The sequence below is a fragment of the Dendrobates tinctorius genome, unplaced genomic scaffold (assembly GCF_039654945.1).
Source record: "Dendrobates tinctorius isolate UK_male_01 unplaced genomic scaffold, ASM3965494v1 ptg000003l, whole genome shotgun sequence".
In the NCBI taxonomy this organism is placed as follows: Eukaryota; Metazoa; Chordata; class Amphibia; order Anura; family Dendrobatidae; genus Dendrobates; species Dendrobates tinctorius.
The window spans coordinates 74,088,350-74,106,544 of record NW_027361671.1 but is presented as its reverse complement, the minus strand read 5'-3'; positions in this window follow the sequence as shown (position 1 = coordinate 74,106,544).

Sequence of the window (18,195 nt, the reverse complement as noted above, 5' to 3'; positions counted from 1 at the left end):
TAAATCGGTTGCTTGATGCATTCCCAGCACACAGCAGCGGTGATGGTTCTCACACGAGCCGTACGGGCCGGGTGCAGCTTGGCAGAGGTGTTCGTGGTGCACACAGCAGAAGTGGCGTTGGAGACAGGGGTTTCATGACAATGTTGTGGACTGATTTTTCAAATACCGCTCACACAACTGGTAATACTGCATCGATGGAAAGTGACAGGAGACAGCAGTTGTCAACTATGGTTACAAACTACTTTTCCTCCCATATCGATGTTCTCCCACACAGGTCATTCCCCTTTGACTATTGGGCCGCTAAACTGGACACCTGGCCTGAATTGGCACAATATGCCTTACAGGAGCTCGCTTGCCCAGCTGCAAGTGTGCTATCGGAAAGAGTCTTCAGTGCAGCTGGATCAATCCTGACAGAAAAAAGGACCCGTCTGTCAACCCAAAATGTGGATGATCTAACCTTCATTAAAATGAACCACGCATGGGTTTCCAAGGATTTTGTCCCACCTTCCCCTGATGACACATAGGGTGACAGAAAAATGGCTTGCTTTGGTCCACCTCTTCCTGGTACTTCACCTATTTCGCCTTTTGCATCAGTTGAATGTCCAACATCAACATATGCCACTTTCTAAAACTCCCTAACTGTGCTGCCTCCCCCCCCATGGCCGGGGTCACCACCTAGCGCACGACACCGTGCGAGTGCCGTTGCCCTGGACAGGTGGGTAGGCCGACTCTTGGGCGCGGGCACTGGCACAGGGTCCCTCATAGTGCAATCAAGTGTCTCTGACGGTGGTGGTGCACACCCGCCGTCAGACACACCGCTGTACTATGAGGGGCCCAGTGCCAGTACCGATGCCCACGAGTGGGCCCCCCTTGCTTGGCCAGGGCCCCAGCATTTGCAATCTTTACCTCTCCCTGCTCCTCCGCTGTGTAATCTGGGCCGTCAAATCCATACTGTGCCTGACACCGTCTGAGCCTGCCTCCTGAGACATATATTTTGAATGTGTACGCTATCCATACACGTTATCCAGGGATACGGTACCCTTTCTAACCTTTGTGCAATGACGTGCAATCCATACTGGGCCTAACACCGTCTGAGCCTGCCTCATGCTGTATAGACATATATTTTGAATGTGTACGCTATCCATACATGTTATCCGGGGATACGGTACCCCTTCTAACCTTTGTGCAATGACGTGCAATCCATACTGGGCCTAATACCGTCTGAGCCTGCCTCATGCTGTATAGACATATATTTTGAATGTGTACGCTATCCATACATGTTATCCGGGGATACGGTACCCTTTCTAACCTTTGTGCAATCACGTGCAATCCATACTGGGCCTAACACCGTCTGAGCCTGCCTCATGCTGTATAGACATATATTTTGATTGTGTACGCTATCCATACATGTTATCCAGGGATACGGTACCCTTTCTAACCTTTGTGCAATGACGTGCAATCCATACTGGGCCTAACACCGTCTGAGCCTGCCTCATGCTGTATAGACATATATTTTGAATGTGTCCGCTATCCATACATGTTATCCGGGGATACGGTACCCCTTCTAACCTTTGTGCAATGACGTGCAATCCATACTGGGCCTAACACCGTCTGAGCCTGCCTCATGCTGTATAGACATATATTTTGAATGTGTACGCTATCCATACATGTTATCCGGGGATACGGTACCCCTTCTAACCTTTGTGCAATGACGTGCAATCCATACTGGGCCTAACACCGTCTGAGCCTGCCTCATGCTGTATAGACATATATTTTGAATGTGTACGCTATCCATACATGTTATCCGGGGATACGGTACCCTTTCTAACCTTTGTGCAATCACGTGCAATCCATACTGGGCCTAACACCGTCTGAGCCTGCCTCATGCTGTATAGACATATATTTTGAATGTGTACGCTATCCATACATGTTATCCGGGGATACGGTACCCCTTCTAACCTTTGTGCAATGACGTGCAATCCATACTGGGCCTAACACCGTCTGAGCCTGCCTCATGCTGTATAGACATATATTTTGAATGTGTACGCTATCCATACATGTTATCCGGGGATACGGTACCCTTTCTAACCTTTGTGCAATGACGTGCAATCCATACTGGGCCTAACACCGTCTGAGCCTGCCTCATGCTGTATAGACATATATTTTGAATGTGTACGCTATCCATACATGTTATCCGGGGATACGGTACCCCTTCTAACCTTTGTGCAATGACGTGCAATCCATACTGGGCCTAACACCGTCTGAGCCTGCCTCATGCTGTATAGACATATATTTTGAATGTGTACGCTATCCATACATGTTATCCGGGGATACGGTACCCCTTCTAACCTTTGTGCAATGACGTGCAATCCATACTGGGCCTAACACCGTCTGAGCCTGCCTCATGCTGTATAGACATATATTTTGAATGTGTACGCTATCCATACATGTTATCCGGGGATACGGTACCCTTTCTAACCTTTGTGCAATCACGTGCAATCCATACTGGGCCTAACACCGTCTGAGCCTGCCTCATGCTGTATAGACATATATTTTGAATGTGTACGCTATCCATACATGTTATCCGGGGATACGGTACCCCTTCTAACCTTTGTGCAATGATGTGCAATCCATACTGGGCCTAACACCGTCTGAGCCTGCCTCATGCTGTATAGACATATATTTTGAATGTGTACGCTATCCATACATGTTATCCGGGGATACGGTACCCCTTCTAACCTTTGTGCAATGACGTGCAATCCATACTGGGCCTAACACCGTCTGAGCCTGCCTCATGCTGTATAGACATATATTTTGAATGTGTACGCTATCCATACATGTTATCCGGGGATACGGTACCCCTTCTAACCTTTGTGCAATGACGTGCAATCCATACTGGGCCTAACACCGTCTGAGCCTGCCTCATGCTGTATAGACATATATTTTGAATGTGTACGCTATCCATACATGTTATCCAGGGATACGGTACCCTTTCTAACCTTTGTGCAATGACGTGCAATCCATACTGGGCCTAACACCGTCTGAGCCTGCCTCATGCTGTATAGACATATATTTTGAATGTGTACGCTATCCATACATGTTATCCAGGGATACGGTACCCTTTCTAACCTTTGTGCAATGACGTGCAATCCATACTGGGCCTAACACCGTCTGAGCCTGCCTCATGCTGTATAGACATATATTTTGAATGTGTACGCTATCCATACATGTTATCCGGGGATACGGTACCCCTTCTAACCTTTGTGCAATGACGTGCAATCCATACTGGGCCTAACACCGTCTGAGCCTGCCTCATGCTGTATAGACATATATTTTGAATGTGTACGCTATCCATACATGTTATCCGGGGATACGGTACCCTTTCTAACCTTTGTGCAATCACGTGCAATCCATACTGGGCCTAACACCGTCTGAGCCTGCCTCATGCTGTATAGACATATATTTTGAATGTGTACGCTATCCATACATGTTATCCGGGGATACGGTACCCCTTCTAACCTTTGTGCAATGACGTGCAATCCATACTGGGCCTAACACCGTCTGAGCCTGCCTCATGCTGTATAGACATATATTTTGAATGTGTATGCTATCCATACATGTTATCCGGGGATACGGTACCCTTTCTAACCTTTGTGCAATGACGTGCAATCCATACTGGGCCTAACACCGTCTGAGCCTGCCTCATGCTGTATAGACTTATATTTTGAATGTGTACGCTATCCATACATGTTATCCGGGGATACGGTACCCTTTCTAACCTTTGTGCAATCACGTGCAATCCATACTGGGCCTAACACCGTCTGAGCCTGCCTCATGCTGTATAGACATATATTTTGAATGTGTACGCTATCCATACATGTTATCCGGGGATACGGTACCCCTTCTAACCTTTGTGCAATGACGTGCAATCCATACTGGGCCTAACACCGTCTGAGCCTGCCTCATGCTGTATAGACATATATTTTGAATGTGTACGCTATCCATACATGTTATCCGGGGATACGGTACCCTTTCTAACCTTTGTGCAATGACGTGCAATCCATACTGGGCCTAACACCGTCTGAGCCTGCCTCATGCTGTATAGACATATATTTTGAATGTGTACGCTATCCATACATGTTATCCGGGGATACGGTACCCTTTCTAACCTTTGTGCAATGACGTGCAATCCATACTGGGCCTAACACCGTCTGAGCCTGCCTTATGCTGTATAGACATATATTTTGAATGTGTACGCTATCCATACATGTTATCCGGGGATACGGTACCCTTTCTAACCTTTGTGCAATCACGTGCAATCCATACTGGGCCTAACACCGTCTGAGCCTGCCTCATGCTGTATAGACATATATTTTGAATGTGTACGCTATCCATACATGTTATCCGGGGATACGGTACCCCTTCTAACCTTTGTGCAATGACGTGCAATCCATACTGGGCCTAACACCATCTGAGCCTGCCTCATGCTGTATAGACATATATTTTGAATGTGTACGCTATCCATACATGTTATCCGGTGATACGGTACCCTTTCTAACCTTTGTGCAATGACGTGCAATCCATACTGGGCCTAACTCCGTCTGAGCCTGCCTCATGCTGTATAGACATATATTTTGAATGTGTACGCTATCCATACATGTTATCCAGGGATACGGTACCCCTTCTAACCTTTGTGCAATGACGTGCAATCCATACTGGGCCTAACACCGTCTCAGCCTGCCTCATGCTGTATAGACATATATTTTGAATGTGTACGCTATCCATACATGTTATCCGGGGATACGGTACCCCTTCTAACCTTTGTGCAATCACGTGCAATCCATACTGGGCCTAACACCGTCTGAGCCTGCCTCATGCTGTATAGACATATATTTTGAATGTGTACGCTATCCATACATGTTATCCGGCGATACGGTACCCCTTCTAACCTTTGTGCAATGACGTGCAATCCATACTGGGCCTAACACCGTCTGAGCCTGCCTCATGCTGTATAGACATATATTTTGAATGTGTACGCTATCCATACATGTTATCCGGGGATACGGTACCCTTTCTAACCTTTGTGCAATGACGTGCAATCCATACCGGGCCTAACACCGTCTGAGCCTGCCTCATGCTGTATAGACATATATTTTGAATGTGTACGCTATCCATACATGTTATCCGGGGATACGGTACCCCTTCTAACCTTTGTGCAATGACGTGCAATCCATACTGGGCCTAACACCGTCTGAGTCTGCCTCATGCTGTATAGACATATATTTTGAATGTGTACGCTATCCATACATGTTATCCGGGGATGCGGTACCCTTTCTAACCTTTGTGCAATGACGTGCAATCCATACTGGGCCTAACACCGTCTGAGCCTGCCTCATGCTGTATAGACATATATTTTGAATGTGTACGCTATCCATACATGTTATCCGGGGATACGGTACCCCTTCTAACCTTTGTGCAATGACGTGCAATCCATACTGGGCCTAACACCGTCTGAGCCTGCCTCATGCTGTATAGACATATATTTTGAATGTGTACGCTATCCATACATGTTATCCAGGGATACGGTACCCTTTCTAACCTTTGTGCAATCACGTGCAATCCATACTGGGCGTGAGAACGGCTGGCGAGCTGTTAAGCAAGCTACAGCACCTGTACAGACAAGTACAGGGATTCCCTAGCGAGGAGACTTATTTAATTGTTTTCTATGTTGGGACAGCAATTTTTGGGGAGCACTATACTCTGGAGAATGATAGATGGGGCCCACCATACACTGGAACATTCCAAAGGTGGACATCAGACACTGGAGCAGCATTTACAGGGCCCATTATACACTAGAGCATTAGAAATGGGGCCCATTATGTTTGGAGCATTATTTGGGCCCATAAGACAGTGGAGCTTCATCCATGGGGACCAACATATACTGTAGCATTATGTGGAGCTCATCATATACTGTTTCAAACATTATATGGGACCAATGATTTTGTATGGAGAAATAGATGGGCCTCGTCATGAGATGTAAAAAGTGAGGTATTTTTCATTGTACTATACCGCTATTTCTCTGCCGTATCGGAGCATGATGAGTTGTGGTATGTGTTAAAGGGGCGCTCTTTCGCCCAGGGCACATGAAAACCTGCAGCCAGCCCTCCCCCCCCACAAATTTAGCCAAATAACCCCCATTTTTCAGTGCGTAACTTGTATTATGAAGTTAATTAAGGTTGACAAGCTTAAGTAAGAAGAATTGATGCTTTTGGCATTCAAATGGGCACTGTAGGTGTGTTTCCTGTCCTCCTCTCACTGCCGACTTTTATTCCCCATTGACTTACATTGGGTTTCGTGTTACGGGACGACCCCAACTTTTCGCTATAATCGGACGATCTTGCTCGACCCGACTTTTGGAAAAGTCGGGTTTCACGAAACGAAACGCGACCCTAAAAAACCAAAAGTCGCTCAACTCTAGTGGAGACGTTATGGGTCTCGGAAAATGAATCAATTTTTTTTTAGCAAATTTTGGAATTTTTTTTCATCATTTAGATAAAAAAGAACCTAGAAATGTTTGGTGTCTATGAACTCGTAATGACCAGTAGAATCATAATGGCAGGTCAGTTTTAGTATTTAGTGAACCTAGCAAAAAAGCCAAACAAAACACAAGTGTGGGATTGCACTTTTTTTTGCAATTTCACCAAATTTTCTGTTATATGACATGGTAAAATCAATAGCATCATTGAAAAGTACAACTTGTCCAGCAAAAATTAAGCCCTCACATTCCCATATTGACAGAAAAATAAAAAAGTTATGGCTCTGGAAAGAAGGGGAGCGAAAAACGGGGGTCACCAAAGGGGATCTTTTAATGGAACGTATACACAGACTCCCCGAATCCAAGTATGCCCCGGAAAAGGCTCCAAGGGATGTTATTGCTTATTTTCACTACTTCCTGACAAAGGAAGACATTCTGAGGAAAAGTAAACAGTCACCTATCTTACCAAGGCCGTATGAGGACATTAGGATCTTTGCAGAGTTTTCAAAAGCCACTTTGCAGAAAAGGAGAGACTTTTTCCCTATCACTACCCACCTGAGGGAGCACAAGGTGTTGTACAGATGGGGCTTTCCCACGAAAATATTGGTTATGAAGGAGAACACTACCTTTGCCTTGTCTAACATTGATAATTGTACCAGATTTTTTCAGGATTTAGGTATTCCTCCAATGAAGACTCCATCATCATCATCCTACAATCAAGAGAAGAGCAACTCCCCGCAACATCCAAGACGTCTGTCACAGTCCTGGACCACACAAAAGAAAAGATAATGGACTTGGTAGGTGCTGACCCTGGCTATTGGCCTGAACTTTTTCACCCCCCACGTGCTAACTGAGAGATTTCTCTTGGTATCATTTCTTTTGAGAAATTTAACCTTCCTGTTAACAAGTTTTTGTTCTTTCTAGGTTGTAATATGTTTTTATTCACAGGCACACCAGGCACTGACAAAAAATTTCTAGAGAAACACCATATTCCTTGGGTACATGTTCAGGTTGAATACTCTATCTTATTGAGTTATTTAATGCATTTACTCTTTCTGATATATTATGGAGTTGAAAATCTTGTCATTTAATGTAAATGGGCTTAACAGTCCCTTTAAAAGATTTGCATTGTGGAGGGAGATCAATAGATTGAAAGCAAATATTGCAATGATACAGGAAACCCATCTCCTGGAGATTGATAATATAAGATTTAAAAACACAGACTACCCTCAGATTTTCTTCTCTAATAATGAAGGAAGAAAGAAAGCTGGAGTAGCCATTGCCTTCCACAAAGACCTACCAGTGGTAATTTCAGATATATATAGAGATAACAAAGGCAGACATTTGGCCATCAACTTTACTTTAGAAGGTATGGAATATACTGTAGTCAATGTATACACCCCTAATGTAAGACAAATTAGCTTCCTTAACAAAGTAAAAAGAAAATTATCCAACTTTAGTAAGGGACAAATCATATGGGGAGGGGATTTTAACTGTATTGTTAACCCAGACACTGATTGCTCTTCCTCTGCTCCATACTATAGGAGTGTGAATCTGGGGAAGTGGTTGGGAAATTCCAACTTACACGATAGTTGCAAAATATTGAACCCTACCTCAAAAGAATACACCCGATTCTGCCCCCATAATAAATCCTATACTAGAATAGATCACATATTTACCAGTTTCTCGTTACTGGACTCGTATATAGACTTTCAAACTGGCCCCATCACATGGTCAGATCATGCTCCGATTCTGCTGACATTACGTATTTCCTCATTAGTTCAAAGACACTACAACTGGAGATACAGCAAATTTGTTGTAGACTCTCCAGATAATATATCAACAATAAGAAATACCCTAATGAATTATTTTAAAGAGAATAATTCTCAGGAGATCACACCTGAAACTTTATGGCTAGCACATAAGTGTGTCATCAGGGGTCACTTGATTCAGATGGCCTCAAGACAAAAGAAGGAAAGAGAAAGCAAACAAAGGACTTTACTTGAACAAATCAAAAAATTAGAGGGCCAAGCCAAAACAGATAAAAATTCTAATAAATATAATGAGCTATATTCTCTCAGATTGGAACTTAGAAATCTTCTTATAAATATTTATGAGAAAAAGACTCTGTTCAACAGAGCAGGGTTTTATGTAAACAATAATAAAACCTCAAAGATTATGGCTAATAGATTTAAACCCATAAATAAAAAACATCTAATCAAAAAAATATCCCAGAACTCACTGACTATAGAAAAACCAAAAGAAATAGCCTTGGCCTTTGAGAAATTCTACTCAAACTTGCATAACATAGGGGAAAGTGGGGTTCATCCCCCCCTACAGAAGAGATGATAAATAACTTCCTGGGAAAGGTAAAGTTGGGATCCCTATCTCCAGAACAGAGGGAACTCCTTGATGCACCTTTTTTGGAGGGAGATGTCTCTCTAGTAATTAGTAATCTAAAAAGTAATAAGGCTCCAGGCCCAGACGGTTTTCCTGTAGAATATTATAAAACATTTCAAAAAGATCTTGTCCCACACTTAACAAATACCCTAAATTTTATAAAGTCAAAAGGTACATGTGTAGGGTTCGAGCAGGCTCACAGGATGCAGTGACGAGACACGAGACTGAATGTGGGGTGAAATAAACTTTTATAAGTTTTAAAGCCGCAAGGGCTAAAACTGATTAAATCAGACAAAACGGGAAACACTTATTTGTCCTCGCAGGGACTCGTAAAACAACATTAAAAAAACAAAAAGGGTCCTTATTTTCTCTATAATACACTTAGCCTTCCGGGCGTCGCTCGAGTTCACGACCACTCAGGGGTTGCAGATGTGGCTGCCTTGTAATCCACGACTTCCCGGAAGGACTTGTGCTTGTCCAGCCCCGAAGAGACCAGAACGATGGGGCGCAGCAGGCCCTTAAGAAACTGGACGGTGGGGCGCAACGGGCCCTGTAGTAACCGGAACGATGGGGCACAACAGGCCCTGAAGAAACCGGAACGATGGGGCACAACAGGCCCTGAAGAAACTGGGCGGTGGGGCGCAACGGGCCCTGAAGAAATGGGGTCGGTGGGGCACAACGGGCCCTGAAGAAGCTGGCACGGTGGGGCACAACAGGCCCTGAAGAAATGGGGTCGGTGGGGCACAACGGGCCCTGAAGAGGCTGGCACGGTGGGGGCACAACAGGCCCTGAAGAAACTGTTCAGGGGGTCAATCTCCCAGGCGTCCGTTTAGAGGCGCTCGTTCCCCAGCCAGGTCATGACGCAGTTTCAAAAAAAAAGACATAAACGTTAACAAATTCTGCTCAGTGTCCCCTCAGTAACCGGGACGGGCTCTGCGGCCGCTTATAGCGAGGTGACGTCCCCTGAGGTAGGTGATGACGGGGCCGCAGCTGTGGGAGAAGACAGGGGGGCAGTGTCCTGGCCACTGTACCGGATTGCTGTGTCGTCGCAGCGGTCGCCTGAGATCCCGGTCCTGTCACACCACGGAGGGAATCAGCGGCCGTCACTTTATCTGAATCTTTGCGGGGGGAAACTCCCGGGGAGAGTCTCTTACGCGTCAACCTTCGGTCAGTCTCAAATTTCCCTTTTTCAGTCTCCTGCCTGTCTCTCTTTTCCACACCGTCAGTTGCCACAGTCCTCTCTCTGCCGCACGGCTTCCTCTCTCCTGTCAGGCTCTCTGCCAACTGCCACCTCAGCGCGTCCCCTGCTCCTTTTACCCTCGCCCCGCCCCCTGTTGCCCTGACAACTTCAGTCGCATGTCTCCCTTTGTAATCCCCCTGATGTGGTTTCTTCAACAACCCTGATGGCGGTCCCCCTGGTTCCAGCCCAATCACTGTATGGGGGTCCTCCTCCCCACATTCCCCCACCCTGTAAGCTCGCCAGTCCTCGGGCGAGGGTGTTAGTCTATTGAGATTGGTCTGTAAAGGTGTCAATATTTGTTGCCATACGAACTGGTCTTGTTCATACCGTTCGGGGGGTTTGCCGGCTGTTGACCGCTCGGAGCGTCTAAGTTCGACTGGGGTGGAATCTTCTGGGGTGGTGGACGTCGGTGAGCTGCAAGATGCCGGTGGGTTAATTGTGTCAACTGGCTCATTATTGGGTGGAGGGCCCTTGGGAACTGGAGGGAAATCCTCGTCGTCTGAGTCCCAGCATATGGACTCCGGTTCGGATGTCCTCGGGACGGGTTCCAGTTGCTTCGGGTCGGAAGAAATACACAGGCGTAACATATTACGATGCACAATGTGAGTAGGCAGTGTTTCATCCTGCTCGGGCTGTATTTCGTACACAGGTCCTTCTGAATGGATACGGCGTAGTACCCGATAAGGACTCTCTTCCCAACGTGACTCCAGTTTATTCTGGGGGCATTGATCTAGTACAAGCACACGGTCCCCGCTTTGGAGATGGGGAGGGGAGGTTGTATTCTTCCCGGGGTGTTCCCAGTCTTGAAGTTTGGTATGTACAATTCGGTGAAGAGTTTGCAACCTGTGGCGATGATTTCGGACCCAAGACGACACTCCGGTCCAGGGCCGAGGCTCTTCGGGGTCCAACTCTACCTCCGTGATCCCTTTACCCTCTCGTCCGAACAGCAGGAAATAAGGAGTATAGCCCGTTACTCGATGTACCCGATTATTATAAACCCACACTAATTCAGAAACATATTCAGGCCAACGAGCTTTCTTGTCACTCTCCAGAGTGCGTAGCATTTGAATCAATGTCCGATTAAATCGCTCACAAGCCCCATTCCCTTGCGGGTGATATGGTGTGGTCCGGGATTTATCAATCCCATAAAGATGATGTAGTTCCTCCATAACTTTCCCCAAAAAACATGCTCCCTGGTCGGAATGTATGCGCTGAGGACAGCCGTACACTTGTATAAAATTTCTGCAAATTGCGGAGGCGGCTGACTCCGCGGTCTGGTCTCGAGTAGGGGTGACCACAGCGAATTTAGTGAAATGATCCACCATGACGAGGCAGTGTTCGTATCCCTGGAATGCGGGACCAATGTGCAGATAATCCACCGTCAAGAGCTCCAAGGGTTCTGAAGTCACAATCGTCTGTGTTGCGGCCCTCTGAGCAGGCGGTTTGGCCAATTCACATAAGCGGCAAGTACGACAAACTTCGTCCACAACAGCCGACAAGCGTGGGTGATAAACTTTCTGTTGTAACCATTGCAAAGTCTTTTTGACTCCAAAGTGGGCCCCTTTTTCGTGAGCCTCTCGAGCCAGTTCGTGTAGTTGAGCTCCGGGCGTAACCACCTGCCAAACAGTCATTGAGGTTGTTTGCGAAGTGATCTTACGGTACAGTAATCCCCTTCGGATAATCAGTCTCTCCCATTGTCGCAGCATCAGCGACAGGTCTTGGGTCAAAGCTTGTCGTTGAGTATCAGTGGGTAATTGACCAGCGGCGACCCATGTCCGGAGAAGTCCAACTTCTTCATCTTCTTGTTGCTGTTGTATCCACTTATTACGAGATTGTTCCAGGATGCCCCTGTGGGCCTCTGGGGAAGATACTTTTGCATCAACATTGGTGAGCACGGCAGCGGTAAGAGCGAACGGTATTTCCTCTCCTTCTAATTCTTCGTCTCGATTCTGTCCAGGAGTTGTATGTCGAATCCTAGAGAGAGCATCTGCATGAACATTCTCGGCCCCTCTTTTGTAAATAATCTTGTAATTGTACTTCGCCATTCGGGCCACCCATCGCTGCTCCAAAGCCCCCAACTTGACGTTTTCCAAATGAGCCAGTGGGTTATTGTCAGTTCGCACTACCACCTCGGAGCCCGCTAGGTACTCTGCGAATCTCTCCGTCATAGCCCACACCACTGCGAGGAGCTCGAGCTTAAAAGAGCTGTAATTGTCAGGGTTACACTCGGAGTCATGGAGTGAACGGCTTCCATATGCGATCACCCTTTCCCGGCCATCCTGAACTTGTGACAACACAGCTCCTAGCCCGTGAAGACTCCCGTCAGTGTGCAGGATGAACGGCTGAGAAAAATCCGCATAAGCCAACACTGGGGCATCCGAGAGTGCAGCCTTGAGATCTCGGAAGGCCTCTTCCTGAGGGTGTTGCCACTGGATTTTTCGCCCATTGGCCCCAGCGGGAGCCCCCTTCAGCAGGTAATGTAGGGCTCAAGCTCGACATGCAAAATTCTTTACGAAACGACGGTAATATCCAGCTAACCCCAGAAAAGCCCGCACGTCTTTCACCGTCTCGGGGGTAGGCCATTCCTGGATAGCAGCAATCTTCTCCCGGGATGGCCTCACACCTTCTGCCGAAACGACATGACCCAGATACTCAATCTGAGAGCGAAATAGGTGACATTTCTGAGGCTTCACCTTCAACCCGTACTTTTGCAGCCGGCTGAGTACCTGTCCCAACCGCTTCAGGTGGTCCTCGAAGGAGGCGGCATAGACGATGATGTCGTCCAGGTAGATCAACGTGGCCTCAAAATTGAGATCCCCTAGACATCGCTCCATCAATCGCTGAAATGTCCCGGGGGCGTTGGCCAGCCCGAATGGCATTCGATTAAACTCAAACAGTCCCATGGGCATTATGAACGCCGTCTTAGCTCTGTCCTCTTCTGACATAGGCACCTGCCAGTACCCACTGGCCAAGTCCAGGGTCGAAAAATATGTTGCTTTACCCAATGCAGACAGAGATTCTTCTATGCGGGGCAGTGGGTATGAGTCTTTAATAGTGCAAGCATTCAATTTACGATAATCCACACAGAATCGTAGTGTACCATCTTTCTTCCGGACCAACACGATGGGGGCCGCCCAAGGGCTTTGACTTTCCCGTATCACCCCTTTTTGTAGCATCTGAGCCAGCAAAGTTTTCACCTCCTGATAGAGTTGTGGCGGGATCTGTCGATATCGTTCTCGGATAGGGGCCGCTCCTGCTGTGGGGATCTCATGAGTGATGGCGGTGGTACACCCAAAGTCGTCCTCATGACTAGCAAATACTTCATGGTACTGTCCCAGCAATGCTTTTACTTGTGAAAGTTGGGCCGCAGTTAGTCCAGAAAGCTCGGCCCGCATCTGCTCCAAAATATTTCGGCCCTTCTCTTGTGTCGAGACTTCGTGGGCCTGTAGGGTTCGTATTGTTACCTCCCCAGGATCCTCGGGGTGTACTCGTAATTGAACCGCAGCAGCGGGCAGCACTTCTTCTAGAGGCTTTACTAGTTTGGCCAGTACAGTCCGTGCTTTCAGAATGATATCTCGGTCTTCAAGGTTAACGCAGCGGACCAGGGCGGTTCCTTTTCGCACCGTAGCGAGGGAACAGGCCACCAGTATGCCAGGAGGTAAGTGCTCTGAGTGACACGGCTCCACCTGCACCTCTACGCCTTCCAAAGGTATCGGGGCCCGAATTGGCAGGGCCACCACTGTCTGTCCAGGAGGCAGCACAAGCAGGGGTGCCGCTGTCGCGATGACCTTGCCCAGAGCCTCACCCTCCTGGCAGTCCCGATGCACCCGCGCACCTCGCACCAGCTGCTGGAATACCTGTCCCTGAGCTGTGCGAGAACCCCACTGCTTCAGTGTCCTTTGTGTGGGATCATTAAGCAACAGGTTACCAAACTCTTTTAAAATATTCATGCCTAGGGTGACGGGGTGTCGTTGATCAGCTTCTCCTTGAGTCAGCACCACCCCTCTGCGGCCGAGGGGTTTACCGCACAACGTCACCTGCACCCACACTACCCCGGCAACCGGAACCGGCAGTTGGTTGGCGGCTACTAGTCTAATCATGGGCCCCCACTGAGGCCTTGCTGCCTCCGGAAAGTTTTGTTGAAAGTACGCTGCGGGCATAGTGGTTACTTGTGACCCAGTGTCCACCAGACACCGGACGTCCCGGCCCTCTACTTCTGCCCAAACTTCAGGACACTTTGCTACCAAATCTTCGGGACTTCCACCACCCCTAGTTGTGGTTTTCGGCTCCGAGCGGCGTCCCCCCAGCCCGGAGCCCTTTAGTTTAATGGCCGCCGGGGTGGGTATCTCCCACGCCGCGGACACTCTCGGGCGAAGTGGCCTGGTTCTCCACACTCATAACACCGGGCCGGTAGAGATTGACCACCTCTCGGAGAGCGTGACCCCCAGGGACCGGGATTAGCACTGGGTCGTCCAGTCTCCGGTTCGGTTCTTCTCTTTACTTCAGCCAACTCGCTCTTTATATTTTTCAATTCACGCTTCATCTCCTCCACCCATTGAGGTTCCTCAACTGTGTTCGAGGAGGCCTCCACACCTCGGACCTTCCCCACGGGGACCGCCATCCCCTGCTCTTGCTCCTGAACCCGTGCCTGACTTCCCACTTCTGAAAAGTCGATTTGGGGATTCATTCTGATCCGTTCCCTTAAAGCCTGCTTTATCAGTGGATCTCGCAGTCCAGTCACCAGTAGGTCACGTAGGGTTATGTCAACAGGTCCTACCCCTACCCCATCTTTTCTTTCAATAGCCGTATGCAACTCTTGGAGTACATTCATATACTGAGTAATCGTCTCCCCCTCTGCCTGCATCCGGCTAAACAGTCGGGTCCTTAACTCTCCCACATTAGTGGGATCCCCGTGGGTCTGTTCCACTATCTGCAACACCTTTTCAAAAGTGTTGCGGTGCCCCGGGGGTTTCAACATCACTGACCTCCGCACCTCCCCATCTAGGGCCATGAGTGCCACTTCAGCTTCCAGGTCAGGGGTCATTGGGTGCATCCGAAAAAGCCCCTTCATCCGCTCTGTCCAGCTCCATAGCATAGTATTTGAGCCAGAGAATCTAGGCAGGTTGTTCAACATGGCCCCCAATGAGATGCTGGTACGGGGACCCTCATTATTTACAGAGCTTACAGCTCCCCCATGTTCGGGGCTACCACTGTCCGCGCTCGGAGACTGCATCCTGCCGACTACGCCAAGTGTAGGGTTCGAGCAGGCTCACAGGATGCAGTGACGAGACACGAGACTGAATGTGGGGTGAAATAAACTTTTATAAGTTTTAAAGCCGCAAGGGCTAAAACTGATTAAATCAGACAAAACGGGAAACACTTATTTGTCCTCGCAGGGACTCGTAAAACAACATTAAAAAAACAAAAAGGGTCCTTATTTTCTCTATAATACACTTAGCCTTCCGGGCGTCGCTCGAGTTCACGACCACTCAGGGGTTGCAGATGTGGCTGCCTTGTAATCCACGACTTCCCGGAAGGACTTGTGCTTGTCCAGCCCCGAAGAGACCAGAACGATGGGGCGCAGCAGGCCCTTAAGAAACTGGACGGTGGGGCGCAACGGGCCCTGTAGTAACCGGAACGATGGGGCACAACAGGCCCTGAAGAAACCGGAACGATGGGGCACAACAGGCCCTGAAGAAACTGGGCGGTGGGGCGCAACGGGCCCTGAAGAAATGGGGTCGGTGGGGCACAACGGGCCCTGAAGAAGCTGGCACGGTGGGGCACAACAGGCCCTGAAGAAATGGGGTCGGTGGGGCACAACGGGCCCTGAAGAGGCTGGCACGGTGGGGGCACAACAGGCCCTGAAGAAACTGTTCAGGGGGTCAATCTCCCAGGCGTCCGTTTAGAGGCGCTCGTTCCCCAGCCAGGTCATGACGCAGTTTCAAAAAAAAGACATAAACGTTAACAAGTTCTGCTCAGTGTCCCCTCAGTAACCGGGACGGGCTCTGCGGCCGCTTATAGCGAGGTGACGTCCCCTGAGGTCGGTGATGACGGGGCCGCAGCTGTGGGAGAAGACAGGGGGGCAGTGTCCTGGCCACTGTACCGGATTGCTGTGTCGTCGCAGCGGTCGCCTGAGATCCCGGTCCTGTCACACCACGGAGGGAATCAGCGGCCGTCACTTTATCTGAATCTTTGCGGGGGGAAACTCCCGGGGAGAGTCTCTTACGCGTCAACCTTCGGTCAGTCTCAAATTTCCCTTTTTCAGTCTCCTGCCTGTCTCTCTTTTCCACACCGTCAGTTGCCACAGTCCTCTCTCTGCCGCACGGCTTCCTCTCTCCTGTCAGGCTCTCTGCCAACTGCCACCTCAGCGCGTCCCCTGCTCCTTTTACCCTCGCCCCGCCCCCTGTTGCCCTGACAACTTCAGTCGCATGTCTCCCTTTGTAATCCCCCTGATGTGGTTTCTTCAACAACCCTGATGGCGGTCCCCCTGGTTCCAGCCCAATCACTGTATGGGGGTCCTCCTCCCCACACATGCAGTGCAGATATGCTAAGGGCCACAATAGTGGTAATTCCCAAGCCGGACAAAGACTCCACAAAAATTGAAAACTATAGATCCATATCCCTTCTGAACGCAGACATCAAAATCTATGCAAAAATACTAGCAGAGAGAGTGCAGGATGTTATTCCATGTCTCATACATCCCGATCAAGTGGGTTTTGTAAAATATAGACAAACTTCTGACAGTTCTAGAAGTGTCCTGCACCACATACATTTATGTAATAAGGAAAAAATTCCCAGTCTGTTTGTAGCCCTTGATGCCGAGAAAGCTTTTGATCGGATCAATTGGGCTTATGCATTTGCAGTACTGGAGAAGATGGGTTTTGGTGAAGAGATGTTGAGGAGTGTTCGAGCTTTGTATTCTCAGCCGTCTGCCTCTGTGCTGGTCAATAGTACGATGTCAGAAAAATTTTCTATAACAAATGGGACAAGACAGGGCTGTCCTCTGTCCCCAATTATTTTCATCCTGAGTCTGGAGCCATTGGCTCAAATGATAAGAGATTCGGATGGGGTACATGGTGTACGGCTAGGAGACTCAGAGCATAAAATAAACCTATATGCAGATGATATCATACTCACACTGACGGATCCTGTTGATTCGTTGAGGGAGATTTGGGATATTATAGATTTGTTTGGTTCGGTCTCATACTACAAACTTAATGTAAAGAAAACTAACGTTTTGTCACTTTTTATTTCAGCCCCCATTAAGCAGCAAATAAGGGACAAGTACCCTTTCAATTGGGATTCTACCAAGATCCCATATCTAGGAATTTGGCTTACAGGTAACCTCACACATATGAGCGAGATAAACACTGATTGTCTTTTGCAGTCTCTCGACCTTAAGTTGTAAGAACTGTCAAAAACCCCGGCCACTTGGATGGGTAGAATAGTCCTGTATAAGATGTTCTGCCTTCCAAAGGTGCTGGTTTTTTATAGGAATGTTCCCCTAACTCTTTCATTGCAGTCCATACAGAAACTAACTCACCAAATGAATAAATTTATTTGGAATAATCGGAAACCTAGAGTGAGGAAACATACACTACTCAAATCCAAGGAAAATGGTGGGATAGCCCTTCCAGATCTAGAGGCATACTACTTTGCCACCACGACTGAGTTAACAAAAATGTGGTTCACAAAACAGACTGAGTTGGGATGGCCAGAGATTGAGAGAGACCTGATGCCTAACAGGGAACCGACACTATTTATATCCTATTTCCTTCTGCACAGAAAAGAGATTATGAACATAAAGAACCCAATACTTAGAGCATCTATGCTTTGTTGGTCACACATATGCAGAAGAAGGTTTAATATTTCTCCTCTTTCAACTAAAAAGTTGAGACTCCCTTTTTTGTCACCTGTCAAGATTTCTTTAAGACCAATATTTGACAGTTGGACAAAACTCCCCATCACATTTGTGGATGACTTACTGGAGAATAATAGAGTTGTGCCCTTTGAGCTGGTT